Genomic DNA, 16,050 nt, shown 5'->3' on the forward strand with positions numbered 1-16,050 from the left:
AGAGGTTCCCACTGAGCAACCAAAAGGAGTCTATTGATCCTCATTTTTGTCTGTGCCTGGGGATGGGCAATTGTCTGAATGAGACCTGTCCTTGGTGAGTCCCCACAGACCACGAAGAGCTTAGAGGCACAGCTTTTATGTCCTGATCTAAGGGCCCTTGCTCACTTAGCTTTGAGAAGTGGAGTCTAGAGAAAGCATTTGCAGAAAGGGGACATGCTCTGGACCTGAATTTAGAAACCATACATGAAAAACAATTTCAAAGAGCCACTTCTGAATATATGCATTGAAGGTCGTTTCTATGTGACAGAAATTCATCAGGGTGAAGGGTGAAATACCCAAACATATGAATAATGAGTTGATGCACTGGCTACTTGACAATACATGCTCTTGGCTAGACTACACAATCATACTGTGGGGAAAAATATATATATATGTATTGTATGTTTATATATAAAGCCTTCAGTACTCTACTGCAAACATCAGGGCCTTAGGCTCTGATTAGGTCCTTAAGGGTAATAGTGAAAACAAAGCAAGTTGGTGTGTATTGGTCCTAAATCAAAGAACCCATCAATCAGGAAATTTACCCCATCTTGTTTGTCCTCCCTTTGAATGAATAAAGAAAATCATTGTAGACACAGGAGACTGAAGAGAAAACGTGAACTTTAGCTTTAAATAATTCACTTCCCCCAGACTATACTTAGAATTTAAAGGTCTAGTTTATATATAAAATTAAAAAATGGAGTCTTGTGTTTGTGATGTTTTACCCACTTCACATATGCATTACTAAAATTGGACTAAATTCCTTAGAAAAAAATAACAGTGCATCTGCTTCCCATGAAACATCCCTACAGGATATAAACGTTTTCATTTGTTACAATGAGCTACCTGAATGTCATGCCATAATACAACACGTCAACACTTAACCTGGGGTAATTCAGCGTGGCAGGTTTTTTTTCTTTTTTTTTTTTTGGACAGAACTTAAAGTATTTTAGATTGACTTACTACATTAGCAAGTGTTGCATGAATTTGCTACAGCTTTTTGAGTCTAAACACATTAAATATCACATGATCCCTGTGCATCCCTAACACCACATACCAGCTTCTTAATACCAGCTCTCAGAGTTATCCTGGGAAGAGGACACCATGGATCAGCCAGCCGTAATCTCCTGGTGTAGGACAGAGGGGGGTTTAATAATGCTCCCCAGGTTGTCCTGACACACGTTTGATGGCAGGAGGCAATAATCATTCTTTCTCTCTGCACCCATAAGCAGCTGTACCACAAGACACAGTGGGCAGGGAATGTACTGTAGTCCTGTAGCCCCCATATAGACATGTTGATATGGCAGCTTGCACTGCAGTCCTCCTCGTGAGCTCCGACTTCATGTGAAGTATGCAGCCTGGTGCCCAGCATAGGGTAAACATGATTGTCAAGTTGGGAGCAGCCTCCACTGTTACAAGGAATGAGAAGTAATTCTCAGCCTCCTAATGCAGGCCTAGTGGAAGAGAATGGATGTGCAAAAGGCACCCAGGAGCCAGCACCTCACTGGGCTCCAAAGAGACTCTTGATCTCATTTTGTGGTTATTTTTATTTTAATCATTTTTTAAAATATAAAAGTAGTGTTTGAATTCATGGTTGTTGTAAACAATTCAAAGAATGTAGAGTACAGAGAATTGAAAGAAATGCCTTCGTATTGGCTGCTCACATAATTCCACTCTTATCCCCAAAGGTAATGGCTGTTAATTGTTTTCTAAGTGTTTTATTTTGAGGCTAGATCTAAATATTTGAACTTAATATAACCAAGTGGTTTAATGATTCTTACAATGGGACTCATTCATAATTGAAAATCCCATTATATCTGTCATATCCCCACTATATTATATATCTCTAATAAGTCCCTATTATGACTGTTTTATCAGAACTCTTAAAATACATTACCACAGTGCATCTAATCCAGGAAGGAGAACTCTTTCTTGTTTTTTTTTTTTTTTTTGCTAAGGAAGATTCACCCTGAGCTAACGTCAGCTGCCAATCTTCCTCTTTTTTTTTTTTTTGTATGTGAGCCACCACCACAGCATGACCACTGACAGAAGAGTGGTGTAGGTCTACACCCGGGAACCAAACCCAGGCCGCTGAAGCAGAAGGTGCCAAACTTAGCCACTAGGCAACCAGCGCTGGCCCAGGAGAACTCTTTCTTAACATGTAAAATATAGAGGTTGCCCATAGGTAATTGCTGATTTATAATCCACAGATTGAAAAATAGTAATAACAAAAATCTACAATGAAGTCAGCAACACTTTAAAATGAATTAGTATTTTTCTTATCACAAGGGCATATATACACATTTGAAAAAATAATAGTACCTACATGTACAAGACATTGTTTATTTAGGTTGCAAATAATGATTGGCGTCCAGATGGATTGTCGGATCAGACCCCTTGAGAAAATTAATTCATCACTGACTAACCACATCCACCCTCTCTCAAAACACAACACACACACCTCCCAGGTTGGGAAATATCAGTATCAGCCTATAGAAACTTTCCATCAAGCAGGGAAGTTCACTTAAAGTAACTTAAAAAAAATTGTGTGGAAACAATACTGTTCTAAATGGGTCACCATTTAATTTTTAGATATTTATGTGTTTTGAAGAGCAAATAGACTTTCTATTCCAAAATAGCTCAATTATGTTTTGATTGCAACATCAGATTTTTCCAAGGATCTTAGATCTTGAATACTGTAATCATTTATAAGTAAGTTGATAATTGCTTTACAAAAGTAAAAATTGTTGCTGTGATTGTGGTATAGTGTGGGCATATGTGGTGTTTTCTGTCATTCTAGAGATTTCACAATGTGCTTAGCTGTATTGATTTTGAAAAATATATTGTTCGATTCTGCATGATCTCAAGTATCCGCAGTCTTCCAGGTAAGGAAGAGGAGAGAATGGGCTGGTGCCTGTGCCCCTAGCAGGGCCGCGTCCTGATGGGGACTTACAGCCGCTCGCCCATCTCTTTGATCTTCAGCTCTGAGTACTTGGCTTTATTGGCTTCGTGAGCAAAGTCTTCAGAAATGAAATAACATTCAGTCGATTTATCCAAAACTCTCCCAAAGAGTACTTTTTTTTAGTAAAATACACTCTGAGTGACCCATTTACACTCTCATTTCATTACATGTATCATAATCCCATTGAGTAGTGAGCAGTTCTAGATATGCATTTAGCCCCATGAAAGAGTTGTATTTTACTTTAATAGAGGAATATTTCACAGGTCCTTTTGTATTTATTACCATTTTTTCCAGGGAAAAATGTATTACAAAGAGTACACACACAGTTGCCCTGATTTGTGATGTTTCTAAAAATTTCTTTTTCATTTTTCACTGAAACAGAAAAGTGAACTGATTGCTTTTTAGGAGCAGGACCAAGAAGGTCTTAGAGGGAACAGATGGACTGCTTAAGGTGCCATATCACTGGGGCTACCATTGCACTAAGTTTAATGAATATAGGTAGAGCCAGGTAATTTTTTTTTTTTTTGGTGAAGAAGATTGGCCCCGAGCTAAGATCTGTTGCCAATCTTCTCCTTTTTCCTTGAGAAAGATTGTCCCTGAGCTAACATCTGTGCCCATCCTGCTCCATTTTGTATGTGGGATGCTGCCACAGCATGGCTTGAGAGCAGTGTGTAGATCCATGCCCAGGATCTGAACCCGCAAACCCCGGGCCACCGAAGTGGAGCGCACAAACTTAACCACTATGCCACTGGGCCACCCCTAGAACCAGGTAGTTCTTAATGTTAACTTTCAACTCTAAAATGGATCATTCCAGCCATCTGTGTGCTACAGAGCACATCTTTGTTCACTGCCTAAATTTTAAGTAACATCCAGCTAAGCTTACTAAGTTGAGTAGGTCCCGCTTCTCGCTCTACACAAAGAAAACAACATACAGACCCAAAGGCAGCTTATCAGATAATTTTTTAATAGAATTCCAGAAAACTCTGCACGTATTGCCCAAGGTCGTCGATTGTTATCTTGGAAGAAAAATAGTTTCTTTTCCTTGTATCTGTCTGGTTAAAATGTACAGGTTCCTCCTGGGAGGAAGAAATCAGGCAAAAATAATAACATAAGAAGAAAATATGAGGATGTAGCATGCTCACTCTGTATTCAGTGCCAGAGTGGGCTGCCTAAGCATCAGGGAAGTTCAAGGAGACAAAGAATTGTAAGCAGCCCAGGTGATATTGCTGTCAAGGGAGTAAGGTGTAAGTGGCTTCCAGGACCCATAGTGAGCAGAGGATTCTAGATCTCAAAACTTGAAAAAAAAATTAGCCTTAATCAAAGTACTAGAATAACAGGCATAAACTTGCATTCATGTAGCATAATTGCAGTGAAAATTGTAAGCCTTATGACCTATTTCTTGAGAGTCTGACGTTCAGATTTAGTCCTTCTATGAAATCATTAGTCTACAGGTTTCACCTATCCTTGTTTTCCAAATAAAAGGACTTGTGTTTTTTAACATGAGTTCTAACCATTTCCCTGTTTACTGATGACATCTCTAAACTGGTTTTTCTCACAGCTTAGCTAAGGCATGGAAAACACTTTCACCATGGCAGGTTTAACTCCTGTTCCTTTGGAAGGTCTACTGAGGAAAGTGTGCCCAATCTGGAAGTAACAGATGTGCATTTTCTTTTCTCATCTAATTGCCCATCAGTAAAAACCTAGGGTGAGAGAAGAGCTTTATGTTTCAGAGGAAAAGATGCACTGCTCTTTTACTAGACCTACTGCTTGCCACGACACAACTTCAACAAGTCTTGTTGATCTTGGAATACAGAAATCCCTATTCAGTCTGATCCATTAAGGGCAAAGGGGATCTGTCTGTAAGTCCCTAACTCCCCACCTCCCACCCTCTGCAGGAGCTGCTGCAGGTTCTCTGTCATGCCCCTCTCTGGTCAATATGGCTGCCGACATCTGTACCAAATGTGCCTTGGTATGGTGGGAAACGTCTTACGTCAGGAGCGGGATCATTTCCCAGGCACATGTCAGGTCAAGATGCTACCCTTTGAATTAAGAGATGCTATCACTGCTTCAACTGTCTGTAGGGCATGCACTTCAGGCAGTTGCTTTTGTTTTGCTGTTTCCTAATGGTGGTGATGTATTTGTACAGACACTGGTCTATTCTCTCATCCATTGTCTTTAGTGACAGAAGTCGTATCTATTTCTAAAAAGACTGACCTAGAATAAAATGCCTATAAAAAAGAAAGAAAAAAAAAAGCAAAGCAACTGCCCACAGATGGGCCACATTCAATTCTCACTGGAGCTAACAGGCTGCAGACAGTCTATGTCAAAATCAGAAGTCATGTTCAAATTCCATGAGTTTACATGGCATGATTTACTATAACAGTATTTGCAAGATGTGCTGAGCATGACCTGAAAAATCCAGCAAGGCAGTAGTTGACTCAGTCAGTATGCAACCTTTGCAAAATTCCCTTGCACATATGCCCTGGAATGGTCTTAATTTTCAGAACCAGTTTCTGCCATCTATCGAGGCAGAGACCTAAAGCTGTAGCTAAAAAGTCTGACAGCCAAACACAAACAAAGATCTGTTCCATTGTTCTCTATTTGCTGGTTATAAAGGTAAATTCATGTTCTACCAAAATCATTTGTAAAACAACTCATTCATACAGGCTAAAATTTTCTAAGTAGACATAAATTAGAACATTTGTATTCCTGAAAAGTATCATGAAATTATATCAAACTTTTAAAAGGCTCATAGCATATCAGACATTTGGAATTTCTTGCTTAGTAAGACTTTGAAAGCAACTTGGATTTTCTCCATTCTTCTTTAAATCACCAGGACCTAGTATGTGAATTGCGCATAAAAGGAAAATAAAAAATATTGTTGAACTGTTGAAAGACTAGCTCAGATGTGTTTAGGCTTAAAATCAGGAAAAATAGGCCAGATTATTTTTAGGGCTCCAGGCTACATTGCTTCATCCTCACAATATACCCTGTTTGATTAACAGAGACCTTAGTTGCATTCATATTTTTCAGTCAGAACAAGCGAAGCTATTGCTCTTAATTATCAATATTCTGAACACCTCATCCAAGAGAAAAATGCATTTGATCACACACTAAGACGCACACACACACACGGTTTGGGGTCTCTCTGTGCTATAATATCTCCATTGCTATACTTGATTATCCTAATTTTATCTGTCTCAAGAAGGATATGAGTTTCTCTGTATTTCCAGCTCCTAGGAGAATAACACAATATAGAAAATACTCAACATAGTTTTGTTGAATGAAATAATGGATGTTATAGGAGAGGAATTAAGAAGCTGACTACAGAATCCACATGTGGCCCTAGCTCTATTTCATCAATTCATCTAAGAACAAGCCATTGAGATGGACTGAGCTCCTACCATCTGCCAGGCCCTGTGCTAAGTTGTGATGTATAAGACAGAGTTTGCGCCCAATGATTTTATGTCATGAAAGAACATGAATTGGAAACTTCACTTCCTGTCTGCTTTGATGCCTGTTATGGAAATGTGATAGACAATAGAATAGATAATAGTCAATACTGAGTCACTTTTTAATCAGTGAATTTCAGAATCATACATGCTTTTCTTTCCGAGTTTCCTAATTCTAGCCTCATGCACTAAAATCATGACAAGTTCTCCTCCATTTGATGTTTATTGGATGTGTGAGTGTAGGATGTAAGGGGCAAAGATAAGAAGAGCTTCTGGATAATCTGTCTCTGTTTGTCAAATCTTGGGTCTTCCCTATTGTCTTTTTCTATGGAGTAAAGGACTCAAAAGAAGAAAGAACTTTGAGAGACGTGCAGCTTTGTTCAGAATGGTCCCCCTGAAGTTTCTGCTACCCCACTAATGGTGAACTCTCTCACACAAACTCTCTGAGTTTCCTAAAGATATTATTGGTATTTGCAAACAGAAATTGGCTTAGTTCATCTTCTTAGGAATTAAATTTTTAAGAAGCTGGAATGATTTTGACCCAAATTCTTTGTGTGGCTTGACTAATATATTTAAAATATTCTCCCACCTTATGGTATACATTCTAAACTGGATCCAGAAATATTTTATGACTTCATTAAACAAAGACATGCTGCAGTTATTATCATTCTACTTTATCGGTATGAATGACCATGTTTACAAGTAAAGAAATGGCAGTACTTTACAAAATAATTTCAGTTGGCTTTTTCCTAAGTATTTTCTCCAGGATGTTGTTCTATCATTGCTGGTACTTTCTCCTTTGGTAACTGTCACTTAGGCGTAGGCGGTCATATCACTAAGTTGTATCTCACAGGGATGGTTCCGTTCCAAGGGAGCTCAGTTGCTTCTTTCAGAAAGGCAACAATAAAGATCACTGACTACACAGCAGGGCTAGAATCTGGGATTAGAATAACACTCTGTATAGAACGGAGGAGACCTAGCCTGGAGAAGTTACAACAATGCGAGACCTGGGAGTGTTGTCTGTCATTCCCTCCGTGTAGCACAATGTGCAATTAAGAACTTACCACATGGGTTTGGGCACAGAGATGTGCAAATCAATCTTTCTTAACTGGGGGTTTGCTGGTAAACCAGCTCTCCAGGGGTTGAGGACTTGGGAGAGGGGAGTGATAAAAACCTTGATTTCTAGCATTTTCTAATTACTGTCATAAATGCCCCACACATGCCTCCAATTTCAAATTATCAGCATGATGTCACTGACTGTGGAGTTGGGAAGAGATATGGACGGTCAGCTCTTCCCAAGCCCAGGGGAGCTGGCTCTTGCACACACTGGACCTCTGCAGGCCTGTCCCAGCTCCGGAGCTCCCTAGGGGCTCAGCTCAGTCCTCAACTGTGACTGTGTCACGGTTCAAACTCTCCCTTCTCTCTTCTTTCTCCTCTCATCTCAGAACAGGTGTTGCTCCCGAGAACATGCTCCAATGAACTTCCTGCATGAGTATCTCAGAGTCTCAGATCTGGTTTCCAGGGTCCTGACCTACGACAAAGAGAAATGGAAAGTTGAGTTCATTATCATTGAAACTTACAGAGTTAAAACACCCTGTTCTCTCTCCTAAATTCATTAACTAATTAGATCAACTATTACCTCCACCTGGTTTCCTAATGAATCACAGAATTTATCTTGATAAGTTAATAAATAGGCAACTCAGAGGTGCTTTCTGTTTTGCTCTGTTGGTCTTTATTCAAGTCCTTAGCTGCAGACAAACCACACACAAACCAGGATCAAATGTGGTCAGATGCCAACATTAGAGATTCACTGTGCAAATTATTTTGTTGCCACAAAGAGGGCTGTAGCAAACATGAGGAGATGAAATCTCATGTCCAAATATTATTACTATCTTATTTGTCCTATGTCCAAATATTATTACTATCTTATTTGTCCTATTCTGTCACTAACACACTTCATAGCTAACTCTGGGGTGGAGGCACACAAAACAATTGGATTCCTTAGACATAAATGGCACTGGCAAAATTCCTTTTTGCCACATGAAGCTAAAAAGAAGGGAAGATATTAATGAGATGCAATAGAATAATATACTAGAGTAGCTGTAATTTTCAGACCTGGTAAAATTGTAATTTAGATTAAAATGTGGGTGACAAATTTTGAGTCTAGATTATTTCCCCAGAAAAACACAACAATTTATATAGTCAATTTTCAATTATCTTCCCAAGGAGAAATAGCAGTGATGGCAATTATCCAAAAGAGTAGAAACAGCGAACAAATTCATTTCTATTTGACTTTGAAATATTGTTTTGTAGTCTAAAACTAACATTTGAATATGGATGCATTTTGTATTCTGGAAAGTTGTGATGCCTCTAACTTAAATACTGAAACTAGACTTTAGAAATCAGACTGAAGACAGTGGCTTATGTTTTTCATCTTGCACAATACATTCCTGCTTTCTATATTATTACTGAGAATAGATATCATTATCTCTTAGGATAATGTTAAGTTCACCCTAAAGCGGAGAAAATTTCCATCTCTATGTTTCCTAGTTTATATTTTCCCAGAACTGATTTTGGTTGAAAGGATACTCTATTTCTCTGCCCTTGTTTGACTAAAGTTAATTAACAAAAAATATTTTGTGTCAAAAAAATTAAACAGAATGAGTGGTCAAGGTAAGGAGTGTAATGTCTAAGTAAGTGTTGAAATTTCAACTGAAATATCTGCCCACAGAAAATTGAGTTGTCTATATATGCATTTCCACATGTATTTTGGTCCTGGTTTGGTGACTTTTCGTTCAGTAAATGCTAATAAGTATATAAAAGTACCTGGTGGGGCCAGCCCCATGGCCTAGTGGTTAAGTTCGGCATGCTCTATTTCAGCATCCTGAGTTCATGGGTTTGGACCCCGGAAGCAGACCAACACTATTTGTCAGCCATGCTGTAGTGGTGTCCCACATACAAAGTAGAGGAAGATTGGCACAGAACTTAGCTCAGGGCTAATCTTCCTCAAGCAAAAAAAGAGGCAGATTGACAACAGGGCTAATCTTCCTCAGCAAAAAAAAAGGACCTGGCATAGCATCTGACTCATGTTAGCAGTCAGGAATTGCTCATTTCCATCCTTCTTTCCTTTTCTTCTCTCAATAATGTTTCATGTTTTATTTAAAATGCTTCATATTAATGCTTCATATGCTTTAATAAATGCTTACATTTTATTCTACTCTTTCTTTGTATGGAAAATTCTGTAAAAGCAAGGACTTTTAAAAAAATATATGCTAGGGGCCTGCCCTGTGGTGTAGTGGCTGAGTTCGCCTGCTCCACTTCAGTGGCCCAGGGTTCGCAGGTTCAGATCCTGGGCACGGACCTATGCCTCATTTATCAAGCCATGCTGTGGCAGGCATCCCACATAAAGTAGAGGAAGATGGGCACAGATGTTAGCTCAAGGCCAATCTTCCTCAGCAAAAAGAGAGGGATTGGCAGTGGATGTTAGCTCAGAGCTAATCTTTCTCACAAAAAAAATGTGTATATATATATATATATATATATATATATATATATATATATATGCTGGAGTAAAATTTCCAGGTGTTATTTTCCCAATGTTAACATTCAATACATGTTTCAATTCCTAAAAGCTACCTCCATGGAAATTGATTCATCAATTTTAAGCAAATCATCTATTAAAGGATAAGAGTGACGATTGATGCAGACTAAAAATTGACCACATGCTCTCTTGTCTTATTCTTAGTCATGTGGCACTCTCCCATTCTAGAACAACACATTTTTATATAAGGCAGAAGTTTAGCAAGTATTGCTGTATTTTTGGTTGTTTGTTTTGGGACTCCTTTGCTTTGGATGTGACTTGATAAGTATTTGATATTTAATTAAAGTTGATTTTCTCTACTTTTAAAGATCTGAATAGTATCTTCAATTGAGCACTGACAAGGCACTGAAGAGGTAGGTTAAGCAAATGGCTAGGCTGAGTAGACCTATGTTCAAACACTTGGCTCCACTACATACCAGGGTGACATTAGACAAGAGACTTGGTCTCCCAAGGTCATGGTTTTCTCATTATTAAAGTGAAGATAATAATATAAAACAAAAAGGATTGTGGTGATAATTACGAATAATAAATGTAAGTATAGTAGGCATTCAATAAATGTTGGTATTTGTTACAAATACTAGCAAACATTTACTGAGTGCCTACTTTGTGCAAATACCAGTCTAAGCACCTTATGTATTGATTCATTTAAACCTCAGTACAACTCTGTGAGTCAGGTACTATTATTATCACTATTTTACACATGGGACCTCGAGAGCTTAAGTCACAGTAAGTGGCTGAACCAATATTTAAACCCATCTCAAACACTTAGGCAGCTCTGGTGGTCTAGTGGTTAAGATTTGGTGCTCTCACCATCATGGCCCGGGTTTCTTTCCCGGGCAGGGAACCACACCACCCATCAACAGGAGGCTGCCTGTTGCTGTGATGCTGAAAGCTATGCACCACTATTTCAAATACCAGCAGGGTCACCCACAGAATCGACTCGCCAGCACTAGCAACAACAACATGCACGTAACCATCACACAAGACCACCTCTCATATAAACAAGAGAAGCCTTTTAGTGGAAACTGGAACCAGCAAATGGATCCAGTGGGACCCATTCATGCCTCTGCCCCTACTCGCCTCTGCCCATACCCCTCCCTGCCTCTCTTCACATGTGACCACTTTGCCTAAACACCATCCCAAACAATTGTGTGTAATCAGAGTATTATTTTATAGGTGAGATCATCATATTTCAGCCACTGACCTTCACCCAGAACTTCTTGCATAAGATGAATGGTGAGAACAGAAAATTATACCTCCTATTATGAAGTTTTATAAATATAACTTGAGACTCAAGGATCAGATCAACAAAAGGCAGCTTCTAGTTGGCCTCCAATCTGTTATTTAAACAGATCTGGTTAGATTCAGCCAATCTTAGAGTGTCTCTAAGTGAAAGCGAAAGGTGCTAAGTGAAAGAGAAGATGCTCGTGCCTAGTAAACCCCGCTGTACCACTAATTAGCTGAGTGTCTTTGCCCACGCAGGTTCAGCCCTCTGGATCCTTTTTCATCATTTAGAAATTGAAGATGTTGCACCAGATCTTAGATCTCATGGCCACCCATGAGCTAATCCTAACCCTCAGGTAGAACTGGGCTTTAGCTTTGTTTGACCTGAACAAAGTTTTGTTTTGTTTAATTGAATTCTAAAATATAAACTCAAGAGATTTCACATGAAAATCTGTATTTCTGTCTTTCCTTGAAAACCTGAAGTTGTGGCGTAATTGAGCCTGTTTTTCCTTATGGCATCAGTGAAAACCATCAGCTAGCCTTGAGCCGTGGCTGCCCCCTTCAGATGGCACATGTGCTCTACCGTTCCCGAATATCTCACACCCAGTCTGCTCCCTCATTTACCCTACTTGCCTTTGCCTGGTTTGGTAGGCATATGGGTTTGCAATCCTAGGACCAGCTCTGATCTTCATTTGTTCATTTATTCTCTCTCTTTTTCATTTGTTCAACCTCTATTCAGTGCTTTCCAACATGCCATTCTATGTATTATACTTATAGACTAACTACAAGTCTTTTTATTGAAGTGACAGAACTCTGCCTTCATTTCTCAGAGCCTGATGAATTTCCATTGTTTCTAAAGTTTTCTCTCTTCTTGTTATCCACACAGGATCCTGCAGTTTGCTAAGCAGCAGCTTCTCCTGGCATGAGCCGCCACAAATCTGCTCATCGGACAGATTGAGACCGTGCTTTGTGCCCTGCAGCTGTATTAAGAAGAAGGAGAACACAGAAAGCTTGGTTCCCCAGGTAGGAGAAGAACACACTGCTCAGTTAGGCAGCCCATCACTGGGGAAAATAACAGCAATTCTACAAAATCAGAAATCAACATCCAAGGACTAATGAGTAGAGAGAAAAGTTTGGTTTTTGCCTTTTGTAAGTATTTATCTGCTATAGTATGTAAAATGCCAGAAAAGCCTTGTTCCTGAATTATACAGGAGAAAAAAAATGGTAGCGGCAAAAAAGTGTCCTTTTTTAAAAAATCTGTATTTACAAGTATTTACAATGAATGAAACCTTTGATTTTAGTGGTGGCCTCTTTTAAGATGAAATATTAGGGAACTAAAGATATGCCTTAGGTGGCCTGAGACAATGCCTATTTAAAAATCTATCTCTCCAAGGCCATAGCTAATTGATTCTTGAAACTTCTTTGCTGAAATAACCTTGTCCCATAGGCAACTATACTTCAATTATTTCTTATTTCACTTGAAAATAATAGTATTTTGTATAGAAAATGACGGTATAGTTATAAAAACTATCTAAAATAACAGATAATCATTAAAATGTTTTTATTTAAAGTGATAAAAAAGCAAGAGAAATCCTTAGAATATTTCTGTAAACACTAACTTTTTGCCCTATATAGCATACTAAGTTTATAAAAACGATCGCATCCTTCCTGGAGTGTGACGCAAGAAACAAAACACCAACACAGCAAGAGGAGTCTTGACTCATACTTTTATCTTTACTGCCATCACCTCTGTGATTTGAGCCAATAACTTAATCTCTCTGAATTACAGTTTCTTTGCCCATGAAATGGACAGCTATTTCAGAGTGCCTTCTAAGAACTAGGCTCAATTTGACACTGAAGTACAACTGTGAGTGGAGGGTGAGGGGGTAGGTCTGAGCTACTTCCCTGCAAGCTGATTTGCCAAAAGCAAATTCAACAAAATGCCAATTCACCAAATTCCTTTCTTCTCTTTATCATTTACAAAGTTTACAGCAATTTTCACTGGATATGTTGGTTTTCCCTGCCTCTGGAGATTTCTGTTGGTTTTAGTTGGTAGTTTTCCAATATTTGGCTTCATAACAGCATTTGAAGGAATGCCCAGTTTGTCTTTGCCTTAGCCCTGCCATTGTGTAGAGAGAGGATCCTCTGACAAGGAGGGATGGAGAGGCATCAACACACAGCCAAAAAGGCCTTAAACTGAGAGACATGACATTATCACTATAAGGATTCTCCAAATTCAAGACAAATATATCCAATATTCAAACATAGAAGGCAGATTGACCATTTCTGAGAACTGTTTCAAGGAATTAGCCTGGCAACATGGCCCTTTCTCTTAGGGATCTTATAGTGCAATGGTGGAAACAGACTACAAACAAAACAGAAAATAAATGACAATACCATTTCAAATTGTGATAAGCACTATGAAAAAACAAAAGGGGTGCTAAGTCAGTGAAGCTAGAACCTGCTTCATAAAGGGTGATCAGGGGAGGTGTGCAAGTCAAGAGAGCTGTTCCCATTCCCTTCCCTTTCCAGGCATATGACAGGACTGCATTGCCTTTGTCTCCCTGAGGTTCCATGGAGCCATGGGATTTGGTCTGGCCAATGGGTTGTGTGTAGAAACAACATGTGTCACTTCCATGCTGGAGCATGAAATTGTTGTTTCCTCCAGCTCTTTCCCTGGGGCATTCTGACAGGTGATGTGGTCCAAGATGTGGTTGCTCCCTTAGCCTGGAACTTGTGTGACTTCAAAGAACAGAGCACCCTCAGCCAACCCACACTGGACATGTAGCATGAGCAAATAGCAAACTTTTATTGTCTGAAGCCACTGAGATATGGAAGCTACTTGTTAATGCAGCTTACCTGAGACAATCCTGACTATTACAGGATGTATCTCTGAAGAGGCAGAAGGATGATTTATAGAGGCTTTAAGACAAGAGGCTGTGAGCTTGGCTGGTTCACAGAACTGAAAAAAGGCCAATATGGCTGGATTATAGTGAATCAGGGAAAAGTAGCAAATAATCTTTAGAATTCCTTCTACTCTCTCAACTCTTGCCTGTTCTGGCTCTGAGGCTGTTCTGATGTTTATATTCCTGGCAATGCTTTAAGATAGATTAAGTAGCTTGACTCTAAATGCCTTTGATTTGTTTACACAAATCAAACTCTCATATTTTATCTCTTGCCTCTGGATTATGATCATTTTTATCAAGAACTTTGCATGTGGGCTATTGATATGATAATGCAATCCTAATGCTTTCTCAGGGGCTGAGGGCTTCTATCATTTCAGTCAATACTGAGATGCACTTGGGTGTATAGGCCAATCATAGCTGAGCTGAGGCTTGGGATGGGCAGCTCACAGCATTTTGCAACTGAATAATGTGCGAACATTGTGCAATATTTAAGCTCTCAACTTTTCATATCAATTTCTAATATTCTGGCAAAAATATCTAAGGAAAAGCCCAACTTTTATGGGACTCATAGCCCCTGCAATGTCTGTGTAGAAGAGATTGTCTTTTGCACTGAAGATCGTGTTTGAAAACAAAACAAGAACCTCCTAGCAAGAAGCAAATTGCATGAGATGCAGTTTGTCTTCTTTGGAAGAAAAGAAGAGCTGAGTCAGCCCTCCTGGGATTTGACAACTATGATATTTCTTTATCCTTGACACTGCTCAGATAGAGCCACTGATATTATAACTGCCTTTATTGAAGTGGACTTAGAGGAAGTACATCCTCCTGATATTACAGTCATTCTTGTATAGTTCTTAAAGTCTTAAGGATTTTTATTGAGGTGAATGAAACCCTGCTTAAGAAAAAGAAAGTAGAAGGGAGGGGAAATGGACCTAAAAATAAAAACTACGTCCTTAATATAGCCCAGGCTCAGTGCTAGGTGCTTTCATATGTATTATCATCCCCATAGGAAGGAGCCCAGAAAGGTTATGATCACCCAGCCAATGAGTGGCAGACCAAGGAAGGGACAGAGATCTTCTCCCTCTAAAGACCATGATCTTTTCTCTCTACCATTTAGACTAGAGTGTAAAAGACTTCCTACACTATCATCACAGTCAAATCCAAAATGGCCAAGTCCTGCATTTCTAAAATCTCAAAAGTTGTCCTGTAAAAAATAAATACTGTATCGCTCTTGATTTATTACATATCTCTGTTCAGAAGAGCCTCTAAACAGAGCTGGTTATAATAAGCTGTGCTCTGCTAATTGCACATCTTCCCTTTGTTCAGCCTCATCCTGTATAATTAACACAGTCTTGTAAATAGAAGTTTTCCATGACATTAAAATTCTTACAGAGCACACCCTCTAATTATTTCATATCTTCACATTAGGGACTAAGATACTCATGGTGGAGGGGGTAATTCTGTTTGTTATTTAATTACTTATAGAAGGAGTTCAGGAAAACCATGAAAAATAGATTATTAAAATAATTTCTACTTGACTCTGAGATATGTACACAAAGACCAAGGCACAGGCATACATTTTTTCTCACACCCTTACTCCCTCCTGGCTTCAGACCTCACCATGTTGGCACCAGCCTCAGTTACACCTATTAGGATCTCTTTCTATCCACGACTTACCTGTCCTTCAAGACCCACTCAAAATCCCCTCCTCCACAAGCCTTTCCAGATGCTCACCATTAAAATTAAGCTCCATCTGCCCGTACCCCAGGGCACTTTGTACTAATCTTATAGCATCTCTGCTTTGTGTTATAAGGATGGGAAGTAGGGTAGACATGGCTGGTGACTCACTCAAATATGTATTCTCTCTTT

The 16,050-nt window shown here is 39.1% G+C and overlaps 1 protein-coding gene across 1 annotated transcript in view; it reads left to right on the top strand.

Moving 5' to 3' along the window:
• B3GALT1 (beta-1,3-galactosyltransferase 1) overlaps nucleotides 1-16,050 on the top strand; it is a 503,223-nt gene that overhangs the window by 454,564 nt on the left and 32,609 nt on the right. The window contains exon 3 of the mRNA XM_087435339.1: nucleotides 12,165-12,301. The gene's annotated coding sequence lies outside the window, so the exon portion shown is untranslated. The remainder of the gene's footprint in view (nucleotides 1-12,164; nucleotides 12,302-16,050) is intronic.

This window comes from Ceratotherium simum, chromosome 9, assembly GCF_057802395.1.
Source record: "Ceratotherium simum simum isolate JZ-2026a chromosome 9, ASM5780239v1, whole genome shotgun sequence".
Lineage (NCBI taxonomy): Eukaryota > Metazoa > Chordata > Mammalia > Perissodactyla > Rhinocerotidae > Ceratotherium > Ceratotherium simum.